The sequence below is a fragment of the Nerophis ophidion genome, linkage group LG13, assembly GCF_033978795.1.
Source record: "Nerophis ophidion isolate RoL-2023_Sa linkage group LG13, RoL_Noph_v1.0, whole genome shotgun sequence".
NCBI lineage: Eukaryota > Metazoa > Chordata > Actinopteri > Syngnathiformes > Syngnathidae > Nerophis > Nerophis ophidion.
The window spans coordinates 25,724,469-25,736,587 of NC_084623.1; the positions used below are offsets into that span (position 1 = coordinate 25,724,469).

Here is a 12,119-nt window from a genome sequence, read left to right on the forward strand (position 1 = left end):
CTTTCTCCCTTTTGTTTTTGTCACAATGGCTATAGATACTTGCCACACTTGTCAAAACGCTACGTTTATGCTTGTCCAAACAAAACACTGGTCTCCACCCAAAACATGTTTAGTTTTGACTCGGTCTGAAATTTATAGCAAGATTTGCAGTGTCGCCAACAGTGACCCATGTGCCTCAAGGCACTTCAGTGCTAACAGTGGGGCAAAAGTCCAAAGAGTTACATAGGCTGAGAAAAAGAGCAGTGATTATTGTATCACACACGTGTAGCTCATTGCAGAAAGGTCCTGTCAACCAGCTTGCCACATTTAAAAATTGAATTCTGAGGACTGCCTCTCGGCTTACGGCCATACTACCCGAAGATCGCCCGATCTCGTCTGATCTCGGAAGCTAAGCTGGGTCTGGCCTGGTTAGTACTTGGATGGGAGACTGCCTAGGAATACCAGGTGCTGTAGGCTTTTAGCGATGCTCCCAGTATAGGGCGCACTTTCTCCCTTTTGTTTTTTTCACAATGGCTATAGATACTTGCCACACTTGTCAAAACGCTACATTATGCTCGTCCAAACAAACCGCTGGTCTCCACCCAAAACATGTTTGTTTAGTTTTGACTCGGTCTGAAATTTATAGCAAGATTTGCAGTGTCGCCAACAGTGACCCATGTGCCTCAAGGCACTTCAGTGCTAACAGTGGGGCAAAAGTCCAAAGAGTTACATAGGCTAAGAAAAAGAGCAGTGATTATTGTATCACACACGTGTAGCTCATTGCAGAAAGGTCCTGTCAACCAGCTTGCCACATTTAAAAATTGAATTCTGAGGACTCCCTCTCGGCTTACGGCCATACTACCCGAAGATCGCCTGATCTCGTCTGATCTCGGAAGCTAAGCTGGGTCTGGCCTGGTTAGTACTTGGATGGGAGACTGCCTAGGAATACCAGGTGCTGTAGGCTTTTAGCGATGCTCCCAGTATAGGGCGCACTTTCTCCCTTTTGTTTTTGTCACAATGGCTATAGTTACTTGCCACACTTGTCAAAACGCTACATTATGCTCGTCCAAACAAAACGCTGGTCTCCACCCAAAACATGTTTAGTTTTGACTCGGTCTGAAATTTATAGCAAGATTTGCAGTGTCGCCAACAGTCACCCATGTGCCTCAAGGCACTTCAGTGCTACTAGTGGGCCAAGAGTCCAAAGAGTTACATAGATTGAGAAAAAGAGCAGTGATTATTGTATCACACACGTGTAGCTCATTGCAGAAAGGTCCTGTCAACCAATTTGCCACATTAAAAAATTGAATTCTGAGGACTGCGTCTCGGCTTACGGCCATACTACCCGAAGATCGCCCGATCTCGTCTGATCTCGGAAGCTAAGCTGGGTCTGGCCTGGTTAGTACTTGGATGGGAGACTGCCTAGGAATACCAGGTGCTGTAGGCTTTTAGCGATGCTCCCAGTATAGGGCGCACTTTCTCCCTTTTGTTTTTGTCACAATGGCTATAGATACTTGCCACACTTGTCAAAACGCTACATTATGCTCGTCCAAACAAACCGCTGGTCTCCACCCAAAACATGTTTGTTTAGTTTTGACTCGGTCTGAAATTTATAGCAAGATTTGCAGTGTCGCCAACAGTGACCCATGTGCCTCAAGGCACTTCAGTGCTAACAGTGGGGCAAAAGTCCAAAGAGTTACATAGGCTGAGAAAAAGAGCAGTGATTATTGTATCACACACGTGTAGCTAATTGCAGAAAGGTCCTGTCAACCAGCTTGCCACATTTAAAAATTTAATTCTGAGGACTGCCTCTCGGCTTACGGCCATACTACCCGAAGATCGCCCGATCTCGTCTGATCTCGGAAGCTAAGCTGGGTCTGGCCTGGTTAGTACTTGGATGGGAGACTGCCTAGGAATACCAGGTGCTGTAAGCTTTTAGCGATGCTCCCAGTATAGGGCGCACTTTCTCCCTTTTGTTTTTGTCACAATGGCTATAGATACTTGCCACACTTGTCAAAACGCTACATTATGCTCGTCCAAACAAAACGCTGGTCTCCACCCAAAACATGTTTAGTTTTGACTCGGTCTGAAATTTATAGCAAGATTTGCAGTGTCGCCAACAGTGACCCATGTGCCTCAAGGCACTTCAGTGCTAACAGTGGGGCAAAAGTCCAAAGAGTTACATAGGCTGAGAAAAAGAGTAGTGATTATTGTATCACACACGTGTAGCTCATTGTAGAAAGGTCCTGTCAACCAGCTTGCCACATTTAAAAATTGAAGTCTGAGGACTGCGTCTCGGCTTACGGCCATACTACCCGAATATCGCCCGATCTCGTCTGAGCTCGGAAGCTCAGCTGGGTCTGGTCTGGTTAGTACTTGGATGGGAGACTGCCTAGGAATACCAGGTGCTGTAGGCTTTTAGCGATGCTCCCAGTATAGGGCGCACTTTCTCCCTTTTGTTTTTGTCACAATGGCTATAGATACTTGCCACACTTGTCAAAACGCTACGTTTATGCTTGTCCAAACAAAACACTGGTCTCCACCCAAAACATGTTTAGTTTTGACTCGGTCTGAAATTTATAGCAAGATTTGCAGTGTCGCCAACAGTGACCCATGTGCCTCAAGGCACTTCAGTGCTAACAGTGGGGCAAAAGTCCAAAGAGTTACATAGGCTGAGAAAAAGAGCAGTGATTATTGTATCACACACGTGTAGCTCATTGCAGAAAGGTCCTGTCAACCAGCTTGCCACATTTAAAAATTGAATTCTGAGGACTGCCTCTCGGCTTACGGCCATACTACCCGAAGATCGCCCGATCTCGTCTGATCTCGGAAGCTAAGCTGGGTCTGGCCTGGTTAGTACTTGGATGGGAGACTGCCTAGGAATACCAGGTGCTGTAGGCTTTTAGCGATGCTCCCAGTATAGGGCGCACTTTCTCCCTTTTGTTTTTTTCACAATGGCTATAGATACTTGCCACACTTGTCAAAACGCTACATTATGCTCGTCCAAACAAACCGCTGGTCTCCACCCAAAACATGTTTGTTTAGTTTTGACTCGGTCTGAAATTTATAGCAAGATTTGCAGTGTCGCCAACAGTGACCCATGTGCCTCAAGGCACTTCAGTGCTAACAGTGGGGCAAAAGTCCAAAGAGTTACATAGGCTAAGAAAAAGAGCAGTGATTATTGTATCACACACGTGTAGCTCATTGCAGAAAGGTCCTGTCAACCAGCTTGCCACATTTAAAAATTGAATTCTGAGGACTCCCTCTCGGCTTACGGCCATACTACCCGAAGATCGCCTGATCTCGTCTGATCTCGGAAGCTAAGCTGGGTCTGGCCTGGTTAGTACTTGGATGGGAGACTGCCTAGGAATACCAGGTGCTGTAGGCTTTTAGCGATGCTCCCAGTATAGGGCGCACTTTCTCCCTTTTGTTTTTGTCACAATGGCTATAGTTACTTGCCACACTTGTCAAAACGCTACATTATGCTCGTCCAAACAAAACGCTGGTCTCCACCCAAAACATGTTTAGTTTTGACTCGGTCTGAAATTTATAGCAAGATTTGCAGTGTCGCCAACAGTCACCCATGTGCCTCAAGGCACTTCAGTGCTACTAGTGGGCCAAGAGTCCAAAGAGTTACATAGATTGAGAAAAAGAGCAGTGATTATTGTATCACACACGTGTAGCTCATTGCAGAAAGGTCCTGTCAACCAGCTTGCCACATTAAAAAATTGAATTCTGAGGACTGCGTCTCGGCTTACGGCCATACTACCCGAAGATCGCCCGATCTCGTCTGATCTCGGAAGCTAAGCTGGGTCTGGCCTGGTTAGTACTTGGATGGGAGACTGCCTAGGAATACCAGGTGCTGTAGGCTTTTAGCGATGCTCCCAGTATAGGGCGCACTTTCTCCCTTTTGTTTTTGTCACAATGGCTATAGATACTTGCCAAATTGTCAAAACGCTACATTATGCTCGTCCAAACAAACCGCTGGTCTCCACCCAAAACATGTTTGTTTAGTTTTGACTCGGTCTGAAATTTATAGCAAGATTTGCAGTGTCGCCAACAGTGACCCATGTGCCTCAAGGCACTTCAGTGCTAACAGTGGGGCAAAAGTCCAAAGAGTTACATAGGCTGAGAAAAAGAGCAGTGATTATTGTATCACACACGTGTAGCTAATTGCAGAAAGGTCCTGTCAACCAGCTTGCCACATTTAAAAATTTAATTCTGAGGACTGCCTCTCGGCTTACGGCCATACTACCCGAAGATCGCCCGATCTCGTCTGATCTCGGAAGCTAAGCTGGGTCTGGCCTGGTTAGTACTTGGATGGGAGACTGCCTAGGAATACCAGGTGCTGTAAGCTTTTAGCGATGCTCCCAGTATAGGGCGCACTTTCTCCCTTTTGTTTTTGTCACAATGGCTATAGATACTTGCCACACTTGTCAAAACGCTACATTATGCTCGTCCAAACAAAACGCTGGTCTCCACCCAAAACATGTTTAGTTTTGACTCGGTCTGAAATTTATAGCAAGATTTGCAGTGTCGCCAACAGTGACCCATGTGCCTCAAGGCACTTCAGTGCTAACAGTGGGGCAAAAGTCCAAAGAGTTACATAGGCTGAGAAAAAGAGTAGTGATTATTGTATCACACACGTGTAGCTCATTGCAGAAAGGTCCTGTCAACCAGCTTCCCACATTTAAAAATTGAAGTCTGAGGACTGCGTCTCGGCTTACGGCCATACTACCCGAAGATCGCCCGATCTCGTCTGAGCTCGGAAGCTAAGCTGGGTCTTGCCTGGTTAGTACTTGGATGGGAGACTGCCTAGGAATACCAGGTGCCGTAGGCTTTTAGCGATGCTCCCAGTATAGGGCGCACTTTCTCCCTTTTGTTTTTGTCACAATGGCTATAGATACTTGCCACACTTGTCAAAACGCTACGTTTATGCTTGTCCAAACAAAACACTGGTCTCCACCCAAAAAATGTTTAGTTTTGATTCGGTCTGAAATTTATAGCAAGATTTGCAGTGTCGCCAAAAGTGACCCATGTGCCTCAAGGCACTTCAGTGCTAACAGTGGGGCAAAAGTCCAAAGAGTTACATAGGCTGAGAAAAAGAGCAGTGATTATTGTATCACACACGTGTAGCTCATTGTAGAAAGGTCCTGTCAACCAGCTTGCCACATTTAAAAATTGAAGTCTGAGGACTGCGTCTCGGCTTACGGCCATACTACCCGAATATCGCCCGATCTCGTCTGAGCTCGGAAGCTCAGCTGGGTCTGGTCTGGTTAGTACTTGGATGGGAGACTGCCTAGGAATACCAGGTGCTGTAGGCTTTTAGCGATGCTCCCAGTATAGGGCGCACTTTCTCCCTTTTGTTTTTGTCACAATGGCTATAGATACTTGCCACACTTGTCAAAACGCTACGTTTATGCTTGTCCAAACAAAACACTGGTCTCCACCCAAAACATGTTTAGTTTTGACTCGGTCTGAAATTTATAGCAAGATTTGCAGTGTCGCCAACAGTGACCCATGTGCCTCAAGGCACTTCAGTGCTAACAGTGGGGCAAAAGTCCAAAGAGTTACATAGGCTGAGTAAAAGAGCAGTGATTATTGTATCACACACGTGTAGCTGATTGCAGAAAGGTCCTGTCAACCAGCTTGCCACATTTAAAAATTGAATTCTGAGGACTGCATCTCGGCTTACGGCCATACTACCCGAAGATCGCCTGATCTCGTCTGATCTCGGAAGCTAAGCTGGGTCTGGCCTGGTTAGTGCTTGGATGGGAGACTGCCTAGGAATACCAGGTGCTGTAGGCTTTTAGCGATGCTCCCAGTATAGGGCGCACTTTCTCCCTTTAGTTTTTGTCACAATGGCTATAGATACTTGCCACACTTGTCAAAACGCTACATTATGCTCGTCCAAACAAAACGCTGGTCTCCACCCAAAACAAGTTTAGTTTTGACTCGGTCTGAAATTTATAGCAAGATTTGCAGTGCCGCCAACAGTGACCCATGTGCCTCAAGGCACTTCAGTGCTAACAGTGGGGCAAAAGTCCAAAGAGTTACATAGGCTGAGAAAAAGAGCAGTGATTATTGTATCACACACGTGTAGCTCATTGCAGAAAGGTCCTGTCAACCAGCTTGCCACATTTAAAAATTGAATTCTGAGGACTGTCTCTCGGCTTACGGCCATACTACCCGAAGATCGCCCGATCTCGTCTGATCTCGGAAGCTAAGCTGGGTCTGTCCTGGTTAGTACTTGGTTGGGAGGCTGCCCAGGAATACCAGGTGCTGTAGGCTTTTAGCGATGCTACCAGTATAGGGCGCACTTTCTCCCTTTTGTTTTTTTCACAATGGCTATAGATACTTGCCACACTTGTCAAAACGCTACATTATGCTCGCCCAAACAAACCGCTGGTCTCCACCCAAAACATGTTTGTTTAGTTTTGACTTGGTCTGAAATTTATAGCAAGATTTGCAGTGTCGCCAACAGTGACCCATGTGCCTCAAGGCACTTCAGTGCTAACAGTGGGGCAAAAGTCCAAAGAGTTACATAGGCTGAGAAAAAGAGTAGTGATTATTGTATCACACACGTGTAGCTCATTGTAGAAAGGTCCTGTCAACCAGCTTGCCACATTTAAAAATTGAAGTCTGAGGACTGCGTCTCGGCTTACGGCCATACTACCCGAATATCGCCCGATCTCGTCTGAGCTCGGAAGCTCAGCTGGGTCTGTTCTGGTTAGTACTTGGATGGGAGACTGCCTAGGAATACCAGGTGCTGTAGGCTTTTAGCAATGCTCCCAGTATAGGGCGCACTTTCTCCCTTTTGTTTTTGTCACAATGGCTATAGATACTTGCCACACTTGTCAAAACGCTACGTTTATGCTTGTCCAAACAAAACACTGGTCTCCACCCAAAACATGTTTAGTTTTGACTCGGTCTGAAATTTATAGCAAGATTTGCAGTGTCGCCAACAGTGACCCATGTGCCTCAAGGCACTTCAGTGCTAACAGTGGGGCAAAAGTCCAAAGAGTTACATAGGCTGAGAAAAAGAGCAGTGATTATTGTATCACACACGTGTAGCTCATTGCAGAAAGGTCCTGTCAACCAGCTTGCCACATTTAAAAATTGAATTCTGAGGACTGCCTCTCGGCTTACGGCCATACTACCCGAAGATCGCCCGATCTCGTCTGATCTCGGAAGCTAAGCTGGGTCTGGCCTGGTTAGTACTTGGATGGGAGACTGCCTAGGAATACCAGGTGCTGTAGGCTTTTAGCGATGCTCCCAGTATAGGGCGCACTTTCTCCCTTTTGTTTTTTTCACAATGGCTATAGATACTTGCCACACTTGTCAAAACGCTACATTATGCTCGTCCAAACAAACCGCTGGTCTCCACCCAAAACATGTTTGTTCAGTTTTGACTCGGTCTGAAATTTATAGCAAGATTTGCAGTGTCGCCAACAGTGACCCATGTGCCTCAAGGCACTTCAGTGCTAACAGTGGGGCAAAAGTCCAAAGAGTTACATAGGCTAAGAAAAAGAGCAGTGATTATTGTATCACACACGTGTAGCTCATTGCAGAAAGGTCCTGTCAACCAGCTTGCCACATTTAAAAATTGAATTCTGAGGACTCCCTCTCGGCTTACGCCCATACTACCCGAAGATCGCCTGATCTCGTCTGATCTCGGAAGCTAAGCTGGGTCTGGCCTGGTTAGTACTTGGATGGGAGACTGCCTAGGAATACCAGGTGCTGTAGGCTTTTAGCGATGCTCCCAGTATAGGGCGCACTTTCTCCCTTTTGTTTTTGTCACAATGGCTATAGTTACTTGCCACACTTGTCAAAACGCTACATTATGCTCGTCCAAACAAAACGCTGGTCTCCACCCAAAACATGTTTAGTTTTGACTCGGTCTGAAATTTATAGCAAGATTTGCAGTGTCGCCAACAGTCACCCATGTGCCTCAAGGCACTTCAGTGCTAACAGTGGGCCAAGAGTCCAAAGAGTTACATAGATTGAGAAAAAGAGCAGTGATTATTGTATCACACACGTGTAGCTCATTGCAGAAAGGTCCTGTCAACCAGCTTGCCACATTAAAAAATTGAATTCTGAGGACTGCGTCTCGGCTTACGGCCATACTACCCGAAGATCGCCCGATCTCGTCTGATCTCGGAAGCTAAGCTGGGTCTGGCCTGGTTAGTACTTGGATGGGAGACTGCCTAGGAATACCAGGTGCTGTAGGCTTTTAGCGATGCTCCCAGTATAGGGCGCACTTTCTCCCTTTTGTTTTTGTCACAATGGCTATAGATACTTGCCACACTTGTCAAAACGCTACATTATGCTCGTCCAAACAAACCGCTGGTCTCCACCCAAAACATGTTTGTTTAGTTTTGACTCGGTCTGAAATTTATAGCAAGATTTGCAGTGTCGCCAACAGTGACCCATGTGCCTCAAGGCACTTCAGTGCTAACAGTGGGGCAAAAGTCCAAAGAGTTACATAGGCTGAGAAAAAGAGCAGTGATTATTGTATCACACACGTGTAGCTAATTGCAGAAAGGTCCTGTCAACCAGCTTGCCACATTTAAAAATTTAATTCTGAGGATTGCCTCTCGGCTTACGGCCATACTACCCGAAGATCGCCCGATCTCGTCTGATCTCGGAAGCTAAGCTGGGTCTGGCCTGGTTAGTACTTGGATGGGAGACTGCCTAGGAATACCAGGTGCTGTAAGCTTTTAGCGATGCTCCCAGTATAGGGCGCACTTTCTCCCTTTTGTTTTTGTCACAATGGCTATAGATACTTGCCACACTTGTCAAAACGCTACATTATGCTCGTCCAAACAAAACGCTGGTCTCCACCCAAAACATGTTTAGTTTTGACTCGGTCTGAAATTTATAGCAAGATTTGCAGTGTCGCCAACAGTGACCCATGTGCCTCAAGGCACTTCAGTGCTAACAGTGGGGCAAAAGTCCAAAGAGTTACATAGGCTGAGAAAAAGAGTAGTGATTATTGTATCACACACGTGTAGCTCATTGCAGAAAGGTCCTGTCAACCAGCTTCCCACATTTAAAAATTGAAGTCTGAGGACTGCGTCTCGGCTTACGGCCATACTACCCGAAGATCGCCCGATCTCGTCTGAGCTCTGAAGCTAAGCTGGGTCTTGCCTGGTTAGTACTTGGATGGGAGACTGCCTAGGAATACCAGGTGCTGTAGGCTTTTAGCGATGCTCCCAGTATAGGGCGCACTTTCTCCCTTTTGTTTTTGTCACAATGGCTATAGATACTTGCCACACTTGTCAAAACGCTACGTTTATGCTTGTCCAAACAAAACACTGGTCTCCACCCAAAAAATGTTTAGTTTTGATTCGGTCTGAAATTTATAGCAAGATTTGCAGTGTCGCCAACAGTGACCCATGTGCCTCAAGGCACTTCAGTGCTAACAGTGGGGCAAAAGTCCAAAGAGTTACATAGGCTGAGAAAAAGAGCAGTGATTATTGTATCACACACGTGTAGCTCATTGCAGAAAGGTCCTGTCAACCAGCTTGCCACATTTAAAAATTGAATTCAGGGATTGCCTCTCGGCTTACGGCCATACTACCCGAAGATCGCCCGATCTCGTCTGATCTCGGAAGCTAAGCTGGGTCTGGCCTGGTTAGTACTTGGATGGGAGACTGCCTAGGAATACCAGGTGCTGTAGGCTTTTAGCGATGCTCCCAGTATAGGGCGCACTTTCTCCCTTTTGTTTTTGTCACAATGGCTATAGATACTTGCCACACTTGTCAAAACGCTACATTATGCTCGTCCAAACAAAACGCTGTTCTACACCCAAAACAAGTTTAGTTTTGACTCGGTCTGAAATTTATAGCAAGATTTGCAGTGTCGCCAACAGTGACCCATGTGCCTCAAGGCACTTCAGTGCTAACAGTGGGGCAAAAGTCCAAAGAGATACATAGGCTGAGAAAAAGAGTAGTGATTATTGTATCACACACGTGTAGCTCATTGTAGAAAGGTCCTGTCAACCAGCTTGCCACATTTAAAAATTGAAGTCTGAGGACTGCGTCTCGGCTTACGGCCATACTACCCGAATATCGCCCGATCTCGTCTGAGCTCGGAAGCTCAGCTGGGTCTGGTCTGGTTAGTACTTGGATGGGAGACTGCCTAGGAATACCAGGTGCTGTAGGCTTTTAGCGATATTCCCAGTATAGGGCGCACTTTCTCCCTTTTGTTTTTGTCACAATGGCAATAGATACTTTCCACACTTGTCAAAACGCTACGTTTATGCTTGTCCAAACAAAACACTGGTCTCCACCCAAAACATGTTTAGTTTTGACTCGGTCTGAAATTTATAGCAAGATTTGCAGTGTCGCCAACAGTGACCCATGTGCCTCAAGGCACTTCAGTGCTAACAATGGGGCAAAAGTCCAAAGAGTTACATAGGCTGAGAAAAAGAGCAGTGATTATTGTATCACACACGTGTAGCTCATTGCAGAAAGGTCCTGTCAACCAGCTTGCCACATTTAAAAATTGAATTCTGAGGACTGCCTCTCGGCTTACGGCCATACTACCCGAAGATCGCCCGATCTCGTCTGATCTCGGAAGCTAAGCTGGGTCTGGCCTGGTTAGTACTTGGATGGGAGACTGCCTAAGAATACCAGGTGCTGTAGGCTTTTAGCGATGCTCCCAGTATAGGGCACACTTTCTCCCTTTTGTTTTTTTCACAATGGCTATAGATACTTGCCACACTTGTCAAAACGCTACATTATGCTCGTCCAAACAAACCGCTGGTCTCCACCCAAAACATGTTTGTTTAGTTTTGACTCGGTCTGAAATTTATAGCAAGATTTGCAGTGTCGCCAACAGTGACCCATGTGCCTCAAGGCACTTCAGTGCTAACAGTGGGGCAAAAGTCCAAAGAGTTACATAGGCTGAGAAAAAGAGCAGTGATTATTGTATCACACACGTGTACCTCATTGCAGAAAGGTCCTGTCAACCAGCTTGCCACATTTAAAAATTGAATTCTGAGGACTGCGTCTCGGCTTACGGCCATACTACCCGAAGATCGCCCGATCTCGTCTGAGCTCGGAAGCTAAGCTGGGTCGGTCCTGGTTAGTACTTGGATGGGAGACTGCCTAGGAATACCAGGTGCTGTAGGCTTTTAGCGATGCTCCCAGTATAGGGCGCACTTTCTCCCTTTTGTTTTTGTCACAATGGCTATAGATACTTGCCACACTTGTCAAAACGCTACGTTTATGCTCGTCCAAACAAAACACTGGTCTCCACCCAAAACATGTTTAGTTTTGACTCGGTCTGAAATTTATAGCAAGATATGCAGTGTCGCCAAAAGTCACCCATGTGCCTCAAGGCACTTCAGTGCTAACAGTGGGCCAAGAGTCCAAAGAGTTACATAGGCTGAGAAAAAGAGCAGTGATTATTGTATCACACACGTGTAGCTCATTGCAGAAAGGTCCTGTCAACCAGCTTGCCACATTTAAAAATTGAATTCTGAGGACTGCGTCTCGGCTTACGGCCATACTACCTGAAGATCGCCCGATCTCGTCTGATCTCGGAAGCTAAGCTGGGTGTGGCCTGGTTAGTACTTGGTTGGGAGACTGCCTAGGAATACCAAGTGCCGTAGGCTTTTAGCGATGCTCCCAGTATAGGGCGCACTTTCTCCCTTTTGTTTTTCTCACAATGGCTATAGATACTTGCCACACTTGTCAAAACGCTACATTATGCTCGTCCAAACAAAACGCTGGTCTCCACCCAAAACATGTTTAGTTTTGACTCGGTCTGAAATTTATAGCAAGATTTGCAGTGTCGCCAACAGTGACCCATGTGCCTCAAGGCACTTCAGTGCTAACAGTGGGGCAAAAGTCCAAAGAGTTACATAGGCTGAGAAAAAGAGCAGTAATTATTGTATCACACAAGTGTAGCTCATTGCAGAATTGTCCTGTCAACCAGCTTGCCACATTTAAAAATTGAATTCTGAGGATTGCCTCTCGGCTTACGGCCATACTACCCGAAGATTACCCGATCTCGTCTGATCTCGGAAGCTAAGCTGGGTCTGGCCTGGTTAGTACTTGGATGGGAGACTGCCTAGGAACACCAGGTGCTGTAGGCTTTTAGCGATGCTCCCAGTATAGGGCGCACTTTCT

The 12,119-nt window shown here is 46.3% G+C and overlaps 3 non-coding genes and 22 pseudogenes across 3 annotated transcripts; all 25 read left to right on the forward strand.

Moving 5' to 3' along the window:
• The first annotated feature begins 337 nt into the window (after positions 1 to 337).
• On the forward strand, positions 338 to 456 carry LOC133566438 (5S ribosomal RNA; annotated as a pseudogene).
• Positions 457 to 824: 368 nt separating this feature from the next.
• LOC133565614 (5S ribosomal RNA) lies at positions 825 to 943 on the forward strand (annotated as a pseudogene).
• Positions 944 to 1,307: 364 nt separating this feature from the next.
• LOC133566450 (5S ribosomal RNA) lies at positions 1,308 to 1,426 on the forward strand (annotated as a pseudogene).
• A 368-nt stretch (positions 1,427 to 1,794) lies between these two features.
• On the forward strand, positions 1,795 to 1,913 carry LOC133565035 (5S ribosomal RNA). Its single transcript, XR_009809412.1, has one exon. It is a non-coding gene; the product is annotated as a 5S ribosomal RNA (ribosomal RNA).
• Positions 1,914 to 2,277: 364 nt separating this feature from the next.
• On the forward strand, positions 2,278 to 2,396 carry LOC133567038 (5S ribosomal RNA; annotated as a pseudogene).
• A 365-nt stretch (positions 2,397 to 2,761) lies between these two features.
• LOC133566462 (5S ribosomal RNA) lies at positions 2,762 to 2,880 on the forward strand (annotated as a pseudogene).
• Positions 2,881 to 3,248: 368 nt separating this feature from the next.
• On the forward strand, positions 3,249 to 3,367 carry LOC133565615 (5S ribosomal RNA; annotated as a pseudogene).
• A 364-nt stretch (positions 3,368 to 3,731) lies between these two features.
• Positions 3,732 to 3,850, forward strand: LOC133566475 (5S ribosomal RNA; annotated as a pseudogene).
• Positions 3,851 to 4,217: 367 nt separating this feature from the next.
• LOC133565048 (5S ribosomal RNA) lies at positions 4,218 to 4,336 on the forward strand. The gene has a single exon (XR_009809413.1). It is a non-coding gene; the product is annotated as a 5S ribosomal RNA (ribosomal RNA).
• Positions 4,337 to 4,700: 364 nt separating this feature from the next.
• LOC133566580 (5S ribosomal RNA) lies at positions 4,701 to 4,819 on the forward strand (annotated as a pseudogene).
• Positions 4,820 to 5,184: 365 nt separating this feature from the next.
• Positions 5,185 to 5,303, forward strand: LOC133567039 (5S ribosomal RNA; annotated as a pseudogene).
• A 365-nt stretch (positions 5,304 to 5,668) lies between these two features.
• Positions 5,669 to 5,787, forward strand: LOC133566690 (5S ribosomal RNA; annotated as a pseudogene).
• A 364-nt stretch (positions 5,788 to 6,151) lies between these two features.
• Positions 6,152 to 6,270, forward strand: LOC133567098 (5S ribosomal RNA; annotated as a pseudogene).
• Positions 6,271 to 6,638: 368 nt separating this feature from the next.
• Positions 6,639 to 6,757, forward strand: LOC133567291 (5S ribosomal RNA; annotated as a pseudogene).
• Positions 6,758 to 7,122: 365 nt separating this feature from the next.
• LOC133566488 (5S ribosomal RNA) lies at positions 7,123 to 7,241 on the forward strand (annotated as a pseudogene).
• Positions 7,242 to 7,609: 368 nt separating this feature from the next.
• Positions 7,610 to 7,728, forward strand: LOC133566789 (5S ribosomal RNA; annotated as a pseudogene).
• A 364-nt stretch (positions 7,729 to 8,092) lies between these two features.
• Positions 8,093 to 8,211, forward strand: LOC133566500 (5S ribosomal RNA; annotated as a pseudogene).
• Positions 8,212 to 8,579: 368 nt separating this feature from the next.
• On the forward strand, positions 8,580 to 8,698 carry LOC133565060 (5S ribosomal RNA). The gene has a single exon (XR_009809414.1). It is a non-coding gene; the product is annotated as a 5S ribosomal RNA (ribosomal RNA).
• A 364-nt stretch (positions 8,699 to 9,062) lies between these two features.
• Positions 9,063 to 9,181, forward strand: LOC133567255 (5S ribosomal RNA; annotated as a pseudogene).
• Positions 9,182 to 9,545: 364 nt separating this feature from the next.
• On the forward strand, positions 9,546 to 9,664 carry LOC133566512 (5S ribosomal RNA; annotated as a pseudogene).
• Positions 9,665 to 10,028: 364 nt separating this feature from the next.
• LOC133567042 (5S ribosomal RNA) lies at positions 10,029 to 10,147 on the forward strand (annotated as a pseudogene).
• A 365-nt stretch (positions 10,148 to 10,512) lies between these two features.
• On the forward strand, positions 10,513 to 10,631 carry LOC133565019 (5S ribosomal RNA; annotated as a pseudogene).
• Positions 10,632 to 10,999: 368 nt separating this feature from the next.
• Positions 11,000 to 11,118, forward strand: LOC133565798 (5S ribosomal RNA; annotated as a pseudogene).
• Positions 11,119 to 11,483: 365 nt separating this feature from the next.
• Positions 11,484 to 11,602, forward strand: LOC133566814 (5S ribosomal RNA; annotated as a pseudogene).
• Positions 11,603 to 11,966: 364 nt separating this feature from the next.
• On the forward strand, positions 11,967 to 12,085 carry LOC133565087 (5S ribosomal RNA; annotated as a pseudogene).
• Positions 12,086 to 12,119: the final 34 nt, after the last annotated feature.